General features: G+C 43.9%; 1 protein-coding gene and 1 long non-coding RNA gene across 2 annotated transcripts in view; one reads left to right on the plus strand and one right to left on the minus strand.

Moving 5' to 3' along the window:
• The window catches only part of LOC137376604 (uncharacterized), a 29699-nt gene that overhangs the window by 5123 nt on the left and 2217 nt on the right, over positions 1 to 22359 (plus strand). The window contains exons 2-5 of the mRNA XM_068045481.1: positions 3697 to 3800; positions 4349 to 4460; positions 20018 to 20152; positions 22220 to 22323. The gene's annotated coding sequence lies outside the window, so the exon portion shown is untranslated. The remainder of the gene's footprint in view (positions 1 to 3696; positions 3801 to 4348; positions 4461 to 20017; positions 20153 to 22219; positions 22324 to 22359) is intronic.
• LOC137376605 (uncharacterized) overlaps positions 11023 to 22359 on the minus strand; it is a 37600-nt gene continuing 26263 nt past the window's right edge. The window contains exon 4 of the long non-coding RNA XR_010976287.1: positions 11023 to 11780. This is a non-coding gene — a long non-coding RNA (uncharacterized lncRNA). The remainder of the gene's footprint in view (positions 11781 to 22359) is intronic.

Genomic DNA, 22359 nt, shown 5'->3' on the forward strand with positions numbered 1-22359 from the left:
ACTTGGGTGATGGAATAGAAAGCCACATATCCAAATTTGGCGATGACACAGAGATAGGTGACATCGTAAGCAGTATAGATGGAAATGTAACTTTACAAAGAAATGTTGATAGGTTAAGTGAATGGGCAAAACTGTGGCAAATAGATTTCAAGATAGGCAAACGCGAAGTCCACTTTGGACCTAAAAAGGATAGAACAGAGTACTTTCCAAATGGTAAAAAGCTAGAAACAGTGGAGGTCTATTGGTTTCCCTCATTAGTTCATTAAAATGTCATGAACAGGTACAGAAAATAATCACAAAATAATACTGGAAGGCTGGCCTTTACACCCAGAGGAATAGAATACAAGGGGGTAGAAGTCATGCTTCAGCTCTACAAAGTGCTGGTTAGACCCACACCGGGAGAACTGTGAGAAGCTCTGGGCACCAAACATTAGGAAGAATATATTTGCCTTGGAGGAAGTGCAACGTAGGTTTGCCAGGATGATACCCGGACTCCAAGGGTTAAAGTATAAGGAGAGATTACACAAACTAGTGTTGTATTCTGCGGAATTTAGAAGGTTATGTGGTGATTTGATCAAAGTTTTCACGATATTAAACGGAACTGATAGGGTAGATAGAGAGAAACGATTTCTGCTGGTTGGGAAGTCTAGGACAAGGGGGCAAAGTCTAAAAATTAGAGCCAGATCTTTCAGGAGTGAAATTAGGAAATATAATATACAAAAGCTGGTAGAAGTTTGGAACTCTCTTCCGCAAACAGCAATTGATGCTAGATCAATTGTTACTTTTAAAACTGAGAATGATAGATTTTTGTTAACCAAAGGTAAAAGGGATAGGGGGCAAAGGTGGATATATGGAGTTAGATTGCAGATCAGCCAGGATCTCACATGCATGTTGGAACAGACTCAAGGAGCTAAACGGCCTCCTCTTGTTTCTATGTCCTAATGTTCCTATGTTCTTTTGTGGCAACACTGACATGTCATCCTGAGTGGGTGGGGGAAGAGGGTTTGGAATCATTGGCCACACAGCATAGGCTGCTGGCAGAATTGCCACTGATAAGAGAGAGTTGACCCATCAGGGCACAAGAGGGATATCCACCAGTGTTGTTGCCCAGGCTTACACCTGCAGGATGGGCTCTTGGGCAAAGGTACTTAAGGACAATTATTGAATGAGGAATCATATCCCAGCAAAGAGTCGAAGTCAATTTAAATCTACAAACAGAGATTGATAGATCTTTGTTAGGCAAGGGTATTAAACGTTAAGGGGCCAAGGAGGGTTAAAGGAGTTAAGATGCAGATCAGCAATGATCTTATCGAATGGTGCAACAGGGTCGAGGGCTGAATGGTCTGCTGTGTTAATTGTATATTAATTTGATTTTTAATTGTATTCATGTGGTGGGTATTAACAAGGGATTCACTTGTGCTCCTGTGTATAGGAACAAACAGAAACTGTGGTTGTTGTATTTGGAAGTGCATGTTTTTAATACATTTCTCTGTAAATAAAAAGTTGTAAGTGTGTAAAGATTGGCTGTAGTTCTATCCTTCACCACCTGGGTATAAAATTTGTCACATTCTCCTGATCCTATGTTCATTGCTCTCAATACTCACTGACAACTTTTAGTCTTTCAGTCTTAGAGTCATTGATGGCATAGAAGAAGGCCATTCAGCCCATCGAGTCCATGCCGGTTCTCTGCGGAGCAATCCAGTCAGACCCACTCGATCCCCATAGTCCTGCAAGTTTATTTCCTTCAAGTGACCATCCAATTTCCTTTTGAAATCATTGATTTTACCCTCCAATTTTCTCCTCTCCTTTCCTGTTGCGGTATGATTTCCCATCTACTGTTTGCCTCAAATGCTTTTGGTCAAGAGCCCATTCTGCATCTGTTAAGCCCCAGAGAACAGCAGCAGCAACAACAACAGTATTGCTGGCTTTCCTTCTTTAGCCTTGGTAGATAGACTTCCTCTTACAAATGAAAATAATTCCTTCCACTTCATAATCTTAAACTGAAGTTTACTGCCTTTGACTTTCAATGAATGCATTTGATGATAAACTTAACTTGGTTGCACAGATTCTTCATGTCTGGGTAGTCTTCAGGAATCAATGGAAAAAGTGAGTGGCTCCTCAGTAACTTGCTTTCTATGGTGAGCTGTGGGGGTCTCCTAACTTTCTCAGTGAATGATCTGTAGTTTGATCATCTAATCCATTAACGATACCTGAGGGAGTTCTGAAAGAATCCCTCTGACTGAAAAGCGTTTTTTTCCTGAAAGATTTATTCTTGTTCCTCGGGCTCCTGTGCCAGAAATTTAAATATGGGAAAAAAAAGTATGGATTTTTTTTAACAACAGAAGATCAGTGGAATCGTAGCCTCTTCCTTGCTCGTAAAACAAAATGAAATGTTTGCAGAGAGAGAATTTTATTTAGCACCTTTTCATCTCCCAATATTAAGAGACCGAAAGTTGCCTTGAAATGCACTTACTGTCAATATGTAGGCAAATATTGTGGCCATGTTGCACACAGCAGAACCCCACAAACACAGGGAATTGAACTGTTTATTGTGGTGTTGCTCAACTGAAGATGAATGGGAAATAGGGAGAGTTGACAGTGTGACAGTTTTACAGGATCTTTAATGCTCACTTCAACCAACAAGGAAAGACACTTTGGGCCTTAGTTTAACGTCATGTCCAAAAATGGAGAATTTTAACTTCCCCCAACCCCCAACACTTCAGCCCCCCCCCCCACCCTCCCTCCCACACCCCACCCCTACTCCCGGAGACCTGATGTTAACTGAAGCAGGAGTGATACAGCTAGTATGGAGCTGGAGACATATTCTCTGCCGCCAAGTGGAATTATAAATGACAGTGCCAAGGAAACCTGCCCGAAGCTGGTGGGGTTCTTCTTTAAATAGGCAGATCAGGTTCCAATGATGTCACTGGGATCTGACTGCCATCTTAACATTGGCTGATTTCCTGCCTGGCCTAAATAGGCCGGAAGCTTACCACCAGGAGTAAAGGCAAGATATTTAAATTATTTATATTTATTTAGAGATACAGCACTGAAACAGGCCCTTTGGCCCACCGAGTCTGTGCCGACCAACAACCACCCATTTATACTACTCCTTTCTGGGGCCCTGGAGGAGCAGGAGCTCTCCTTGCGGCCGCCACTAGGAAAATGTAAGCATTCCCTGCCTCAGACTCCAATTTGCGCACAGCAAGGTCCGACCAACAGCAATGCGATGATGACCAGACACCATGTGATGTTGAGATATAAATACTGGTTAGGACACCCCTGCTGTTCTTGAAGAGGTTTCAAAAGGCTTTTAAAAGCAAAGCACCAGGCGGCTTATAGTTAGAAAGACAGTATCCAAGGTAGGAAAAAGTGACCGCCAGTGGTGTAGCGCAGGGAGCCAGGAATGAGGAGCAGTCCAGAGTCAGAGAACTATGTGGATTTGTATTGGTGGAGGTGAGATACAGAGGTTGGGTGATGGTGGTGTGTGGTGAAGCCATGGTAACGCTTAAACATGAGGACGCTAATCTTATAATTGATCCTCTGGGGTTAGGGGTATCCAATGGAGACTTGCAAGGATGTGAGGGGGTTGGTGGGGGGGGGGGGGGCGGGTGGAATGGGCGATGACAGTGAAGGAGTTTGCACATAATTGCATTTCTTAGCTCATTGTTTCGCAATAAATGCATTTATTTGCAGGTGGATAACACTGACCCAAGTTACCACCAATGGATTGACATGAAAGTCAAAGTTTGAATTGCCAAGTAAAACCTCTCATAAACACGAGAATGTTTACACTACAGGTGAGTACTTCAAACAAAGTCCTAGCATGTTTTTAATCAAAGCTGAGGGGGAAAATCTCTTGATTCCAGCTCTGGCGATTCCGTCAGAATAAAGAGGCGATTGATCTGGGAGTGTTCGCGAGTTGACAGTCTAACATTCCTGCCCTCCTCTCCTTCAGCCACAGGGCAGGACAGAGTTATTGTAAAGCTCAGTCATGTGGTACACAGCATGGGATGTCTACTCTTCTCACGCATCAGTCATTGTTTCCCTGTCAGCACTTGTTGCAGAGGTCCAGAGAGAATCCCGCACTACCCGCTCCCCCCCAAAAAACTAATCTTTCATCTTCAAATTCATCTTAAAAAATGTGGAAAGAAAAACATACTATAAAGATGCTGCCCTGCTCATCTTCACTCTCACCTATCACAAGGACCAGATTGTCTGTGTATTTTATTTAAGGAAAGACATGTTGTTTCTTTTGCCTTCTAAATTACCCATTCCACACGTTAATCCATCTGCCCAGCGACTTCTTAAGGGACCCAAATAACCATTCTGCATTCCGCCTGCACAGGCAGTTTTTCTCTGCTTTCTCTATTACAGGATTGAAGAGCAGAATTACCGGTTTTACCAGCGACAAGCCAGGCTCCTCGAATCTCCACTAATTAAAAGCTGTCCAGCCTAAGGTAATGATTCCTGTCAGCCATAGCTCCGAATGGGAATACAAGATGCAAAGTTCTTCAGAATATTAAAACACAATACCAAATAGAGCCTGCCTACTTATTTTGTGAACAGTCAGTGCATTCATTATTGAAGCTGCTCGAGCGGGGAGCGAGACCAGTGTTTAAAGAGGCTGATAAAGATTTTACTTTATAAAACATGTTATCACCTTAGTGAAACACCCCCAAGCATTTCACACACTGAGTGACTTTGTTCGGGGAGTGACTGTTAGATGCCAGTAACATCTCAGAAGCATCAAACTTGATTGGTATAAGAACCAGAGGCGATATGAGGAAGAACATTTTTACACAAGTGTTTTGGAATGCACTGCCTGATAGGGCGGTGGATACAAATTCAATAGTAGCCTTCAAAAGGAAATTGGATAAATACTTAAAGGAGAAATTCACAGCAAAATTAACAGTCACTTGGACAAATGTATATCAATTAAGGAAAGCCAGCACAATTTGTTACAGGAAAATTGTGCTTAACTAACTTGATTGAGTTTTTTGATGAGGTAACAGAGAGGGTAATGTAGCTAATGTGGTGCTCGGGGACTTTCAAAAGGCTTTTTTTATTCGTTCATGGGATGTGGGTGTCTCTGGCCAGACCAGCATTTATTATCCATCCTTAATTGCCCTTGAGAAGGTGATGGTGAACTGCCTTCTTGAACCACTGCAGTCCATTTGGGGTAGGTACACCCACAGTGCTGTTTGGAAGGGAGTTCCAGGATTTTGACCCAGTGACAGTGAAGGAACGGTGATATAGTTCCAAGTCAGGATGTTGTGTGGCTTGGAGGGGAACTTGCAGGTGGTGGTGTTCCCATGCATTTGCTGCCCTTGTCCTTCGAGGTGGCAGAGGTCACAGGTTTGGAATGTGCTGTCAAAGGAGCCTTAGTACGTTGCTGCAGTGCATCTTGTAGATGGTACACACTGCTGCCACTGTGCGTCGGTGGTGGAGTGAGTGAATGTTTGTGAATGGGGTGCCAATCAAGTGGGCTGCTTTGTCCTGGATGGTGTCAAACTTCTTGAGTGTTGTTGGAGCTGCACCCCATCCAGGCAACTGGAGAGTATTCCATCACACTCCTGACTTCGAGGCCCATGGAATAAAAGGGACAGTGGCAGCATGGATACAAAATTGGCTGAATGCCAGGAAAGAGAGTAGTGGTAAATGGGTACTTTAAGGACCAGAGGAAGGTATACCATGGATTCCCCAGGGGTCAGTACTAGCATCACCACTTTTCTTGATATATATTAATGACTTTGAATTGGTTGTGCAGGGCACAATTTCAAAATTGGCAGATAACACAAAACTTGGAAGTATTGTGAACTGTGAGGAGGATGGTGATAGACTTCAAGAGGACATAGACAGGCTGGTTAAATGGGACGACACGTGGCAGATGAAATTTAATGCAGAGAATTGTGAAGTGATATATTTTGGAAGATCTCACAAGCAGCAATGTGATAAATAATAGTGCCTATGAGCTCTTTATCATCTGCTGCTATAGAACAAACAAAGAACAAAGATAATTACAGCACAGGAACAGGCCCTTCGGCCCTCCAAGCCTGCGCCGATCCAGATCCTCTCTCTAAACATGTCGCCTATTTTCTAAGGTTTGTATCTCTTTTCTTCCTGCCCATTCATGTATCTGTCTAGATACATCTTAAAAGACTCCATCGTGCCCGCGTCTACCACCTCCGCTGGCAACGCGTTCCAGGTGCCCACCACCCTCTGCGTAAAGAACTTTCCACGCATATCCCCCCTAAACATTTCCCCTTTCACTTTGAACTCGTGTCCTCTAGTAATTGAAACCCCCACTCTGGGAAAAAGCCTCTTGCTGTCCACCCTGTCTATACCTCTCATGATTTTGTACACCTCAATCAGGTCCCCCCTCAACCTCCGTCTTTCTAATGAAAATAATCCTAATCTACTCAACCTCTCTTCATAGCTAGCGCCCTCCATACCAGGCAACATCCTGGTGAACCTCCTCTGCACCCTCTCCAAAGCATCCACATCCTTTTGATAATGTGGCGACCAGAACTGTACGCAGTATTCCAAATGTGGCCGAACCAAAGTCCTATACAACTGTAACATGACCTGCCAACTCTTGTACTCAATGCCCCGTCCGATGAAGGAAAGCATGCCGTATGCCTTCTTGACCACTCTATTTACCTGCGTTGCCACCTTCAGGGAACAGTGGACCTGAACACCCAAATCTCTCTGGACATCAATTTTCCCCAGGATTTTTCCATTTACTGTATAGTTCACTCTTGAATTGGATCTTCCAAAATGCATCACCTCGCATTTGCCCTGATTGAACTCCATCTGCCATTTCTCTGCCCAACTCTCTAATCTATCTATATTCTGCTGTATTCTCTGACAGTCCCCTTCACTATCTGCTACTCCACCAATCTTAGTGTCGTCTGCAAACTTGCTAATCAGTCCACCTATACTTTCCTCCAAATCATTAATGTATATCACAAACAACAGTGGTCCCAGCACGGATCCCTGTGGAACACCACTGGTCACACGTCTCCATTTTGAGAAACTCCCCTCTACTGCTACTCTCTGTCTCCTGTTGCCCAGCCAGTTCTTTATCCATCTAGCTAGTACACCTTGGACCCCAAGCGCCTTCACTTTCTCCATCAGCCTGCCATGGGGAACCTTATCAAACGCCTTACTGAAGTCCATGTCCGCTGGAGGACAGTCGAAGCCTCAGTTTAACATCTCATCCAAAAAGCAGCACCTCCAACAGTGCAGCACTCATTTAGTACTTTACTGGAGAATCAGCCAATATTATATCCTCGTGTCCAGAGTGGGACTTGAACCAACAAACTTTTGACTCAGAAGTGACCAATCGAGACATTGGGCTGAATTTTCACGGCCCTATGGTGGCAGGCTTGGAGGTGAGGGGGCCAGGACAATTGGGGAGAACTACTTGGGATGGCTCCCTGACGGATTCCCACTGCCAGGGAAGTTTCCCATGGTTGGGTGGGGACCTGGATTGGCTGCCCATACCCGGAAGTGGGCAGCTAATTAAGCTGATTGGTCCCAAATAGGTCGATTTTGTGGATGCACCGGCATTTTTGCTGGCATTGGAGCTCCTCGCCACTGTGTGCGGAGGCTGGCGGGCCATCAGAGCCGGAAGCTCCAAGCCGCAAAGAGGGGCCCACCATCAGGAAAGACCACACCTGTAGTCCAGCAATGCAGCTGGTGGGGTTTTCCCTCCACTTTGAGGGGCCGAATGGTTTCACCCCCTAATAATTCAAACTTTAGATGCACACCTCCGACCTGCCTCAGCAGCGCCCACCTCTCCCAGTGGGGCCACTGAGGCTCCAGCAGCATTGCGAGCCCGTCCATTGTCCTTAATAGGATGGCAAAAACAGAGTTAGCCAATTAGGAGGCTGCCTCCGGGAAGATTGTGCCTTTGGGTGCGCTGCTGGCAAGTGCGGGCTTGGGACTCCCATTTGGTCCCGATGTCAGGGTCCAAAGCCCATGGGAAAATCCAACCCATTCTGTCAGTATAAGGAACATAGGAACAGGAGTAGACAATTCAGTCCCGAGTCTACTCTGCCATTCATTGAGATTATGGCTGATTTGTACTCTAACTCCATCTACCTGCCTTGGCTAGCAAAAATCCATTGAGCTCACATATACCATTATTAATTCAGCTAGCATCTCATGCTTGTTATGGGACAGATCCACACTTCCACCCTTTGTGTGAAAAGTTGTTTCCTACCTTCTCTCCTGAATAGCCTGGCTCTAATTACAAGATTATTTCTCCATGTCTTAGACACCTTCACGAGTGCAAAATGTTTCTGTCTACCTGATCAAATCTTTTCAAAGTCTTAAAAACCTCGATTAAAGCACTCCTTAACTTTCTATATTCCTGCAATACAAGCCTTGTTTATGTTATCTCTCCTCATAATCGAACCTTCTCATAATTGAACGTTCTCATAACCTAATCCTTGGAGCTTGGCCTGCTGCAGTGTTGCAATGAAGTTCAACACAAGCTTGAGGAACAGCACCTCATCTTTCAACTGGTCACTTTACAGCCTTCTGGACTCGACATTGACTTCAACATGTTATATCATAACCTCTGACTCCATTTTGTTTTGTGTCTTTCGCCGGTTTGTTTTTTTCTCTCCTTTCTTGATTCCTTTACTTTGTGTTCATACAGCTGCGATCCCACCATTCACACCTCCTTCAGACACATGGGGCGGGATTTTACCAGCCCCACGACATCTTGAATCGTGGTGGGGAGGCCCGTAAAATGCTTGTGGGAGCAACCTACCATGATCCATGATGCCGAGAAGGCCCCGCCGAGTATTAGCAGTGGCGGCGAGCCCTTGGTGCTGTTCCTCCACTGGCTTTATAGGATTGCTAGAGGTGCCAGTTCCCAACAGCTGGAGCTTGTACAGACAGCAACAACCCTAATGTAAACCACTGCTCCTAATTTTTTAGACAGCAGGTGCTAGTAGGGGTTCTGCTGTTACCATTTACGCCTCCTCTAGGCCCATCTTTTATTACTTTACCTGACCTGAGCATTTCCAGCACTTTCCGTTTTTATTCCCAACATAAACCTGCCTTATCTGCTACATCTAGGCAGACCCTCAGGAAAAGGAACTGTCTTCCCAGTGGCCAAATCTAGCAAATCTGACATGTTTACATTGACATTGTCATTGGTTGCGCAAGATGCGTGTGGTGGGAACCAGCAGATCAAAAACTTCTTTAAAGTCTGAATTAGAGAACAGTCAAAGGACTTGCATTTAATTAAATTCTGGCAGAAAACTGTAGTGTGCTTGCGTGTTTTCGTAATAAGCCCCAGTCATTACAGAAACTGTTTTGTCATGCACTGTTTCAGTTGCAGCATTGTGCAATGCAATGTCAGTCTCTGCTTGTGGCAGGCCCACTCTTCCTGGACGAAACAGTCAGGGGATGCCAAGTGATTCGCTTTCCTCCTTGGCTGCCAGTTCTTGACCGAGCCCATGGAGCGGTATGTGTGGGCCACCCATCTCTCCCCTCTGATCTTCAACATTGCTCGTGATATCCTGACATGTTGCAGGTGCCTCTCAAACCAAAGGTGACCTCATCCCAATGCACGTCTGTGAATTGGAAAGACTGACTGTATGAAGATATAAAGGAGTTCTTTGACATGACATGACAACTAACACTCTTTAATGTGACTGATTAATGGCTTCACGTTAACTTCACAACTTGGACGCAGTGAAACCTGTCTTTGTATTACTGCAGTCACATTGAGATATCACCTCACAATAGGAGGAGCACTTATGACAGGGTTTAATTTGAAACCAGCATCTATTACAATCTGTCCTGCCGCGTGTTTTAAAAAGTTATTGATATTAAGCTCTGATCACACAGCACAATCTCTTCCTCGACCTCACTCATTCTGACAGGCTAGGGGAAAAAGGAGGGAAAGCATTAACTCTTTGCGTCTTTTCCTGATTTGCTACTGCTTCTTAGCCTGAAGGTTCCTACGAACACTAAATACGCTGAAATGAAAAGAAAATATACCGCATAAGGCCGCCATTAAAATAGTTGACAAAGGAATTTTGGGATGGACGCATTGAGCTTTCATGCAATAGTGTGCCAAACTCAGGTCTTTAAAAGAAAAGCTTGGCTTTGGGATTTCTTAATCACTACTTTGCATTTAACTTACCGTCCTTTTTTATATTGTTCTGCCTTGGTGCTCTGTGCAAAAGACCCTGGCCCTTCTCTCTGCTCTCTTGATATAACTTGGCGCATCCTGTTCCAGGGTCAGCACTGTGTCAATGAATGTGAGCTATCTCAGAAGAGCTCTGCACATTGCGTTCCATCTAAGTTGTTACTACTTGGGCTACTAATATTCAAGGCTGCTGTATCGACTATGGAAACAAAGAAACTTAAAAGAATACAGTGATGACTGTGGATCCAAATTTTAATATTGGTGCCAAATGAATGGACGCAGTTCAGTCAGGCAAAGACTAAATGTGGTTTTCTCAAAAAGCTTGGCTCTCCTAGAATAAAATTCAATCTTTCTATCAATGCATACCAACATGCAAACCTGCACTTAAATACACACAAATGTACACATACATAGAAAGAGACAGACATGTGAAGCGACTTCTAAATAGACATACATGCGTACCAATGTATATATATATAGAAACAAACAAGTACTTATACATATAAACAGACATATAAATATACTCATACATATGCACACTTTCATATATATTACATACAGGGGGCTGAATTTTACCAGCCCTCGATGTTGGGGGTCGTGGTTGGGGGGGGTGCCGTAAAATACTTGTAGGAGCGGCCTGCCACGACCCCGACGCAAGATGACCCCGCCGCATTTTACCAGCAGCGGCGAGGCCTCGGTACGGCCCCCACCACCGCCCGAACCCCACCACCGCCCGAACCCCACCACCCACCCCCCCCCCCCCCCCCCCGCTGCTTGGCAGCGGGGCCTTCATTTACATATTTAAATTAACTCAAACGAAATGCAAATTAACTTACCCGGTCCCGGCGGCTGTCCCACGCTGATTTTACGGCTGCTAGCCGCACCTCATATGACTTCGGAACTCCGTTCGGAATTCCAAGGCAAGACACTAGTGGGGAGGGGGGGGGAGTAAAATTATCAGGGCAGGATAGTGGGGGAGAGCAGGGAAAACACTTTTTATTGGCTGTGGGGATGGTGGAAAGGGGTTGATGGGAACATGTGAGAAGGTTGGGGGGTGCAGTTTGGGTTGGGAATATTTTCTGAATATCGGGCAATAAAAAAACCATTGTACGGGGTGCGGTTAGGAAAGGGCCTCCATCTTCTAATTATTTTTTATAAGCAGATGAAAAGTCATATGCCTTTAAAAATTCAAATCCTCCTAAAGGACTTGAAGCCCATTAAAAATGGGTTTGGCGCCTGCGCGGTGGCACCGGACGCCATTGCTGGGGACGGTGCAGTCGCCCCCTCTATGTCATCGGGGACGGCCACTTCGCTCCCTCCATTTAAATGAGCCCTCGCACGAAATATCGCTGGCTTCAAAGCACACTGCCATGACGTGCGACGCACTAATAAAATTCAGCCCAGGGTGTTTATAAAGTCCTTGTGTAACTTTAAACTTTAATAACCTAGCATATACATTTGATAGAAGGAAACTGCGAATGGCCTATCAAAGCATAATTCATGAAGTTTTCTTATTGCTAATGTTGTTAATGTTATTTTCTTCAGGCCTGGCCAACTATAACACAGTTTGTTTACTGTCCCCATTTTCAATCAGCTTCAGCCTCTGAAATGAAATGAAAAAAAAAATTAACATGGTATTACCAATAACATGAACAGTTAAAAAAAATATGAATTATGCTTTCATATGTCATTTAGAGTTTGCTTCTATCGTGTCCACATCCAAAGTTACGAAAGTCTAAAGTTGACTTTATAAACATAATTATGTACAAGGAGTGATTGTTGTCTTCAATGTTGTGGGAAATGAGTGACAGTGTATCGGCACCTCCTTTTACTATTTTCTTTCCCATTGATTTTTGAAGTTGAATGTCACCCCCACAGAATTGTAGCACAATAGATGTGACCTTTGCTGGATTTTTTAAGCTTACAATGTTTCCATTATGCTAGATTCAGCATATAAGGGTTCTATCCCATTACTGCATGCATAGCCAATTCTCAACAACAAGCCAGTAGTCTAGAACTAGTCTGGTTACAATATTGAAGTGAAGTCTTAATCAGAAGGAGGTCACTCTGTACAAACATACCTGTACTATACTGGTCAGTGAGCCGTTAACATTAAATGAGGATAGTTAACTTTAGGTCAAAGTAACAGGAGTTTATTTATAGGGGTCTTATCTCTAAGGCATCTACATTAACACTGAGCAACGCAAGGTTCAGACTCATGACATCACATCCTGTGATGATGCTTAAGGTCTACCCAGCAACAACTTATGTACATTATACTACATTTCCCCCCTCCCCCCGGCCCCCAGGTCTCTGACTTCATTCTTCAGGTCTGTAATGCTGTGGGGTTCTCACGAATCTGCCATAGCGTGTTCTTCTTTCGCTTGTTTGGGGTATTGGTTCCTTCGGTTCTTCTTCCTCACTTTCCTATGGGTGAGTGGAACTACTGGATGACTCAGGTTTTCTGCTTTCACTGTCGTCTGGGTGATCTGTTTTTTTTTAGAGATACAGCACTGAAACAGGCCCTTCGGCCCACCGAGTCTGTGCCGACCATCAACCACCCATTTATACTAATCCTACACTAATCCCATATTCCTACCACATTCCCACCTGTCCCTATGTATTTCCCTACCACCTACCTATACTAGGGGCAATTTATAATGGCCAATTAACCTATCAACCTGCAAGTCTTTGGCATGTGGGAGGAAACTGGAGCACCCGGAGGAAACCCACGCAGACACAGGGAGAACTTGCAAACTCCACACAGGCAGTACCCAGAATTGAACCCGGGTCACTGGAGCTGTGAGACTGTGGTGCTAACCACTGCGCCACTGTGCCGCACTTTTGTTGGTTGTATCACCGGATCATCAGTTCTCTCTGGTAGCTGATTCTCTTGATTTTCTTCCCATTTGTTTTTTCTGAGATGTCAGCACCAATGATCTTCCATGTCTCCTTATCCATCCCTGGTCTGTCTGGACTATGTGGGATCGAGGATATGGAGATTTCTCCATCACTTACCCATATCGACCCTGACCTTTAATCCAGACCAAATTTCCAGCTCGTAGGTCTGTTTGATTTTCTGCTCTGTAGCGTCTATCATGATTTTCTGTTTGGATTAACCTCTTTTCTCTCACCCTCACCCTTTCCCGGTGTTCTGCACCAATTTGTGACTGAAGGGTTCTTGGGAGTGAGGGTAGTTGTGCCCTAAACCTTACCCATTAGTAATTCACATGGGGCCAACCCGTTATGGACTGGTGCTGGTCAATAGTTTAATAGTGCTAGCTGCAAATCCTCATTCCTTTTCAGTAGAATTTTCATGGCTCAAACGCCTCTCTCCACATCTCCTACTTCAGGTATAGCAATTGATGCTCTTGCTAAGGCATCATCCGTCACCTGATGTTTCCCTGGGACATAGTCAGCTGTTGTGTCATATCTCATTAGTCGTAGTCGAAATCTCTGTACCCTTGGTGGTAATTTTGCTAGCTCCTTTGAATTAAGCGTAATGAATGAGGATAGTAGACTATGACTTTGGGTCAAAGTAATAGGAGTTTATTCATAGGGGTCTTATCTCTAAGGTATCTACATTAACACCGAGCCACATGAGGTTCAGACTCGTGACATTACATCCTGTGATGCTGCTTAAGGTCTAAATACATAATCTACCCAGAAATAGTTTATGCACATTATACTACAATACCCTGTGCCATTGTGATGTAATTACTGCTTGCAGCCATTCTTGCTGAGGGCAAGATATAACTCATCCACACAGCAGGAGGTTTACTCAGAACGATACTTCAGAGTCTCCTAGTTCCATATAAATGGTAGGCTGTCACCTCAGCATAGTAACTTTGATGGACAGCTCACTGGGCTGAACCCATTTCACAGAATAAGGGAGGCGGTACAGGCCGTGGAGGTGATGGGGGGAGATGGGTGGTTCAGAATCTCAAATTATATTAGGCCAGAACATCTAACCTAGTGCTGGCCTTACATTACTTGGGATTGTGAGTCCATTACCAATGAAGCCATTGGGTGAATAATTTCCAATAATTTCCTTGACCGTTTTCCCAATTTCCTGCTGTAACGTCAGCGGGAGAATGATGCAAACGTTGGAGAAATAGTGTGAATGATCTTTGCCGCCATTTCCCCAGGATTCCCGTGAATGTTCCTCTCAAGTTAGAGTAGAGGTTCAAGGAATCCCGTGGCAATTACATCCCAGAGTACTCATATAGCGATCTTCACTCCTTACTAGAATGGAACCTGGCTGGAACAATGTGAGGAACTCTGCAACTTTAAACACAAATGTGGATAGAACAAAGAAATCTAAATATTTCGTGGAAACATTATTCCGTTATTACTCATAAACCTCTTACAAGAATCTCGGCCAGAATTATGCTTGCTTGTCGAGGGTATTGTTGTTTCATTTTTAGGCATTACAGATGTTCACAGTGTGTGGTCATGTGCAGTTTTTCCACAATATTTTCAGAAAAATAACTTAATCATTTCTAGCGTGGCTCTATATGGGTTCATGACAGGAAGGCCAACTCGACCACGTCTCAATTGCGTTTGGTTCTGTTCTTAATAAATGTGCAAATGCGTAGCTTGAAAAAAGCCTAGCTCTATCATAAAGGAGAATGTAACCCAGAAGTAATAGATGAAAGCATAAAAATGGGGCAAATTAAGATGACCCACCGTTGTCCCCTTTTCCTTCCTCTTGCATGTTCATTAGCCCCAATTTTGTGATCTTATCTGCCTGGCGAGAGCGGATGAGCTTGGGTGGTTTGCCTGATTTAAACCTGGCTCGATTTTACTATCCATTGACTTCTATGGAGCATGAAGATGGGTGAGATGTAAATCGGACACCCCACCTAAACCCCGAGCCCATCCTGTTCTCACCAGGCAGGTTAGGTTAAGAGTGGAGCTAAAGGGCAGGTTTGCCAGTCTGCACCATTCTTGTAAGAGCATTTAATGAGCTGTTCTGCAAAATAGGTCAAGATGATAGTCATAGAGTCATTACGGGACAGAAGGCAGCCATTTGGCCGTTCGAGTCCATGCCGGCTCTCTGTAGAGCAATCCAATCAGTCCCATTCTCCTGCTGTATCCTCGTAGCCCTGCAAGTTTATTTCCCTCTAGTGCCCATCCAATTTCCTTTTGAAACCATTCATCGTCTCCACGTCCACCCAGCCTTGTCGGCAGCAAGTTCCAGATCATTACTCTGCCCCCTGTATCTCTCCACCAAAATCTTAAATCTGTGTCCCTTAGTCCTTGTACCATCAGCTCATGGGAACAGTTTTTCTTTGTCTACCTTATCTAAACTTGTCAGAATCTTGTAGACCGCTAAGATGCAGCAAAAAGTGCATTTATACAACAACAGTGCCGGCTGGGAAATCTACCCCAAGCCTTTTTTTTCATACATCCATTAACCATCTCCTTCTCTGCCTCATTGTTTCCCCAGATCTCAAACTTGTGGAATTCCTGCCCTCAGCTGTCCCTTCCTTCCACAATCTTCAGGCTTTTTAAACCCAAGCTTCTTGTTACCTAGTCACAACTTCCTCATCTACCTCATCTTCTCTTTAACCTTCTTCAGCCTTTGCGCTGCCCTGCACCTTAGTTCCTAACATTTGACAGAGGCACCCTTCCCTCCAATTCATGCCATCAGTTTCCTCCATTGACTCATTGATGCCCAGATATCACCCAGTGATCATTAGCAGTATAAATCACATGTCCCAGCCAAACCTAATTCTCAATTTTAAACCTCTCATCCTTGTTTTTAAATCCCTCCATGGCCTCGCCCCTCCCTATCTCTCTAACCTCCTCAGCCCCTACAACCCTCCAAGATGCTACTCCAATTCTGGCCTCTTGCACATCCCACCATTGGTGACCGTGCCCTTCAGCTGCCTAGACCCTAAGCTCTGGAATTCCCTCCCTAAACCTCTCTAGCTCTCTCTCTCCTCCTTTAAGTCACTCTTTAAAACCTACCTCTTTGAACAAGATTTTGGTCACCTGTCCTAATATCGCCTTATTTGGCTTGGTGTCAAATATATTTGAAAAGACTCCTGTGAAGCACCTTGGAGCATTTTACTGAGGTAAAGGCACTATATAAGTGCAAGTTGTTGTTGTTCAGGCGAATGATAAGGATTCTATTCGAAGAAGAGCAGCAAATTAGTCTTTTGGCTAATGTTCTTCGCTCAACCAACACCATCAAACAAAGAATAATCAGTCTTTTATCGCATTGCCGTTTGTGGGACCTTGCTGCGTACATAATGGCTACTACCTTTGCCTGTGTAGTAACAGTTCAGGACAATCTATCAGCTGGGAAGAATATTGGGGTGTCCCAAGCGATATGATAAGGTGCTATATAAATGCAAACGTCTTTCTTTACACATTGTGACCAGCCTGATCAACAGCTAATTTAGGAACAGCCTGCAGGAAAAGAAAATGTGGGACAACAGATCTATAAACATTTAGCCCTTGGTTGAATTTGAAAGAATCACAGAATCTTACAGCATAAGAGGCTATTTGGCCCATTGTGCCAATACTAGCTCTTTAAAAGAGTTAGCCAACTAGTCCCACTCCCTTGCTCTTCCCCCAATAGCCCTGCAAGCTTTTTCTTTTCAAGTACTTATCCAATTCCCTTACACAAGCTATGATTGAATCTAATTCCACCACCCTTTTAGGCAGTGTGCTCTAGATCATAACAGCTCGCTGGCTAAAATCATTTCTGCTCACCTTCCCTCTGGCACTTTTGCCAATCACCTTAAATGTGTGTCCTCTGGTTACCGCCCCACCTTCCAGTGGAAACAATTGCTCCTTATTTACTTGATCATAATCCCTCGTAATTTTGAACACCTCCATTAAATCTTCCTTTAACCTCCTCTGCTTTAAGGAGAGCAGTCTGTGCAAGTATTAACAGTGAGATTGCAGCAAGGTTTCGAATGTCTCTTTTGAGAGACTTTATGCCCATTGAAAAAGCACGGCTGGACTTAATTCCTTCATTCGGACTAGAGTGGAAATGTCAGTCAGCGCAAACCATGCGTTCTGTTGTTCTAGAATTTAGTCTTGCAGCAAAATCACTCTGAGGGCAAGCTGCTGGGTAAGACACACCAGCAATTCCTTAAATTAAGCAGGTTTGTTATTTTTGGAAGCTCTTATCGATAAATTGAAAATATGTTTGATCACTCCAAGCCTGAGTGCTTCATTCGCTAGTTTCTGCTATGTCTCCTGTCAGTGTTCGTGATGGTAAGGACTGTGCAGACAGTTGCATTTTATCTTTGTTTTTCAAGTCCTTGCTTCCAATAAACATGAACAATCCTGTGGTTGTTTCGTCAGTTTGGGGATTATATTGAGTCCATTGCTCTGAGCTGCAATCTCCTGTTAAAGCACAGTTGTATCCACTTGCTACAGCAGGCTTACCTTAAAATCTATGAAGATTACTAGTTTAATGCTGTCTGGGCTGCGTATGGGAGATAAGCAATGGAAAGAAATGTGAAATAAAGAACTGGGAATAGCACGATGGGTTCAAAGAGGAAAATTGGTAAAGATTTCAGCTGAATACCCATCATTGAAACTGGCCAGCTCAGAAGAAAGGTCACTCCCCGAAACGCAACCAATCGCTCTCTATCCAATTCCCGTTGTGCATTTCCAAATTATTGTAAGACATTGGCCATCTGATCCATCTGTTTCCCTCAAATTGTGTTCTAGACAGTAAATAAAAATCTTGCTTTCAGCTCCTGGTTTGTGTGTACAGTGCAAAGACAACTGAGCCAACTTCAATTATCATACTCCTTGTTCAAGGCTATTGGGCACAAGACCTAAGAACGTAAGAAATAGAAGCAGGAGTAGGCCATACAGCCCCTCGAGACAGCTCATGGGTGAATTTCTACATCAACTCCACTTTCCTTCTCCACCACTATATCCCTTGATTCCCTCAGTGACCAGAAATTTATCAATCTCAGTCTTGAATATACTCAGTGACTGAGCATTCACAGCTCTCTGGGGTAGACAATTCCAAAGATTCACAAGCCTCTGAATGAAGACATTTCTCCTCATCTCAGTCCCAAATGACTGACTCCTTATTCTGAATCTATGAACACTAGTTCTAGACTCCGCAGCCAGGGGAAACAACCTCTCAGCATCTTCCCTTCTCAAGGGCAATTAGGGATGGGCAATAAATGCTGGCCTTGGCAGCGACATTCACGTCTCATGAATGAATAAAAAAAATCCTGTAAAATCCTTTAAGAATTTTGTGCATTTGAATGAGATTATCTCAATTGCCAGGTGCAGTTGGGTGGCTGAAGACGACTGGGAAGGCCAACAGCAGTTTATTAAGGCAATAACAAGTCAGCACGGAAATACAGGAAGTCCCACTCTCTGTGTAACAGCAGGGCAACTCAAAGACAGCAAATGAAAATCAGTTTCAACATGGGAACGACTTTAAGCTGCTCCCACGACACATCCTAGATAAAGAGAAAAGGAGAGAATGTCACAGGGGTGTTACATCTCCAAGTCTGCACCTGTGATTCCTAGATTGAGAGCTTCTCATTTCAATTAGGAGACAAGTTGACAAGTGGAGGCTAACAGTCCAAAACTGGAAGAATAAAAAAAAAGGAAAAACTTGATTTGATATAGTCCAAGATTTTAACTCACTCAAAACCCATTCAGTTACAGAGTTAAAATTGGAGCATCTTTCAGGACTTCAGGATGTCCCAAAGCGCTTCCCAGCCAATGAAGTACTTTTTGAAGTGTTGTTACTGTTGTAATGTTGGAAATGCAGTGGGCAATTTGTGCCCAGCAAGCTCCCACAAAGAGCAGCGTAATAATGACTAGATGATCTTTTTTGATTATTGACTTTGATTGAGGGATACATATAGGTCCCAGGGCATGGGGAAATAACTCCCTGCTCTTCTTTGAAATAGTGCCATGGGATTATTTTACATCCATCTGAGAAAGCAGACGGGGCCTCGGTTTAACGCCTCATCCAAAAGATGGTGCCTCCTATCAGCACTTCATTGTATAGCACTGGAGTGTCAGTCTAGATTTTTGTGCTCAAGACTCTGAAAGAACTCTAGATCCAAAAATTTGCAACATAAAGCATTTTACATTAGTGTGGGACGTGATTCTGAGATTTTATTTAAATTTGTAAGGGTCCGAAGAAGAACCATAGGAACAAGAGGAGGCCATTCAGCCCCTCAAGCCTGTTCTGCCATTCAATGAGATTATGCTTAATCTGCAACCTAACTCCATATGCCCATCTTCCCCATTGATATTCGCCAGCAGGTTGGCGGGGGTAGGGAGCTGCACAGAATACTGCGTGGTTGTCTTGGTGCCAATTTTCCCCAGGTGAAGCAAGGCATCCTCACTGATGGTGATGCCTTCTTCTTTGCTCGAATCTTGATTATCTGCATCATCTCTTCTGGAGGGTAAAAGCATTGGTCTTGAGACCCATGAACTCTGTAAACTGCACTGCTCTATAAAAGCAACTTGCATTTATATAGCAAGCTTTTCAGGGTTAATAAATGTCTTAAGGCACTGCAAAAAGGCATCAGGAAAAACAGCCATCAAGTCAAAGATGGAGATATTAAGAGGTGTGACAAAAACTGGGTCAAAAGATGAGACTTTTAAAAAAGACCTTCAAGGAGGATAGAGAGGGGAGGGTTTTAAGGAAGGAGTTCTAGAGTGTGGGATTTAGGTCAATGGTAGAGCAATAGGAATGGAACTGCATGAGACCAGACTCAGAGAAGAAAGCATACAAGAACTTGCACTTATGTAGTGCCTTTCACATCCTTAGGATGCATTTCACAGCCAGTGAGTTACTTTTGAAGTGTAACTACTGTTGTTTTGTAGGCAAACATGACCAATGTGCACAGCAAAATCCACCAGACAGAAAATAGCTTAAATGTCTGTTTCTGGAGATTGGCCAGAACAACAGAAGAATTCTGCTGCTCTTCTTCGACCAGTGCAACAAGCTCAACAACATCAGTAAGTGACCGCAACATTTTTCATAATAATGAATAGAATGATCTGTCCATTTGGAAGACAGACAATAAATCTAGGTCATATAATTAAAGCAAAATACTGCTGATGCTGGGAATGTGAAACAAAAATGGAAAGTGCTGGAAATACTCAGCAGCTCTGGCAGCATCTGTGGAGAGAGAAGCAGAGTTAATGTTTCAGGCCTGTAACCTTTCATCAGAACTGGCAAAGGTTAGAAAAGTATTAGGTTTAAAGCAAGTGAAAGGGGCGGTTGGTAGGGGTTGGCGGGGAAGAGAACAAAAGGGAAGGTTTGTGATAAGGCAGAGGGCAGGCGAGATGAAATAACAAAGCTGTCATGGGACAAAGGCAAAGAGTGTGTTAATGCTTGTGGTGAAAGACAAAGCATTAGTCCAGAGAGAGTGTTAATAGCAGAATAATGAGCAGCTCTGTCCACATGAAAAACAGGCACATGGTTAAAAAATAAAATAATAAAAAAAATAGAAAAATATTTTTAAAAAGCCAGTCATGCTCTGAAATTGTTGAACTCAAGGTTGAGTCCACAATGCTGTAGAGTGCCTAATCAAAAGATCAGTTGCTGCTCCTTGAGCTTGCGTTGATGTTCACTGGAACACTGGAGCAGGCCAAAGACAGAACAAGGGAAAAAACAGGTAATTACAAGGCGGTGAGTCTAACATCAGTGGTAGGGAAACTATTGGAAAAATTTCTGAGGAACAGGATTAATTTCCACTTGGAGAGGCAGGGATTAATCAGGGATAGTCAGCATGGATTTGTCAGGGGGAGATCATGTCTAACGAATTTGATTGAATTTTCCGAGGAGGTGACTAGATGTGTAGATGAGGGTAAAGCAGTTGATGTAGTCTACATGGACTTCAGTAAGGTTTTTGATAAGGTCCCACATGGGAGATTTGTTAAGAAGGTAAGAGCCCATGGGATCCAGGGCAAATTTGGCATGTTGGATCCAAAATTGGCTTAGTGGCAGGAAGCAGAGGGTAATGGTCGAGGGCTGTTTTTGCGATTGGAAGCCTGTGACTAGGGGTGTACCACAAGGATCGGTGCTGGGACCCTTGCTGTTTGTAGGGTTAATTAATGATTTAGACGTGAATATCGGAGGTATGATCAGTAAGTTCGCAGATGACAAGAAAATTGGTGGTGTCGTAAATAGTGAGGAGGAAAGCCTTAGATTACAGGACAATATAGATGGGCTGGTAAGATGGACAGAGCAGTGGCAAATGGAATTTAATCCTGAGAAGTGTGAGGTGATGCATTTTGGGAGGACTAACAAGGCAAGGGAATATACAATGGATGGTAGGACCCTAGGAAGTACAGAGGGTCAGAGGGACCTTGGTGTACTTGTCCATAGATCACTGAAGGCAGCAGCACAGCTAGATAAGGTGGTTAGGAAGGAATATGGGATACTTGCCTTTATTAGCCAAGGCGTAGAATATAAGAGCAGGGAGGTTATGATGGAGCTGTATAAAACGCTAGTTAGGCCACAGCTGGATTACTGTGTACAGTTCTGGTCGTCACACTATAGGAAGGATGTGATTGCACTGGAGAGGATGCAGGCGAGATTTATCAGGATGTTGCCTGGGCTGGAGCATTTCAGCTATGAAGAGAGACTGGAAAGGCTAGGGTTGATTTCCTTAGAGCAGAGAAGGCTGAGGGGGGACCTGATTGAGGTATACAAAATTATGAGGGGCATAGATAGGGTAGCTAGAAAGAAACTTATGCCCTTAGCGGAGGTGTCAATAACCAGGGGGCATAGGTTTAAGGTAAGGGGCAGGAGATTTAGAGGGGATTTTAAAAAAATTTCACCCAGAGGGTGGCTGGAATCTGGAACACACTGCCGGAAGGGGTGGTAGAGGCAGGAACCCTGACAACATTTAGGAAGTATTTAGATGTGTACTTGAAACGCCATAGCATACAAGGCCAAGTGCTGGAAAATGGGATTAGAATAGATAGGCTTGATGGCCGACATGGACACGGTGGGCTGAAGGGCCTGTTTCTGTGCTGTATAACTCTATGACTCTAATCTGCGTTTTGTCTCCCCAGTGTTGAGGCGACCGCATTGTGGGCAGTGAATACAGTATACTAAACTGAAGGAAGTACAAGTAACTCGCTGCTTCATCTGGAAGGGGTGTTTGGAGCATTGGATGGTGAGGAGAGAGGGGGTAAAAGGGCAGGTGTTACAC

This window comes from Heterodontus francisci, chromosome 13 (genome assembly GCF_036365525.1).
Source record: "Heterodontus francisci isolate sHetFra1 chromosome 13, sHetFra1.hap1, whole genome shotgun sequence".
NCBI lineage: Eukaryota > Metazoa > Chordata > Chondrichthyes > Heterodontiformes > Heterodontidae > Heterodontus > Heterodontus francisci.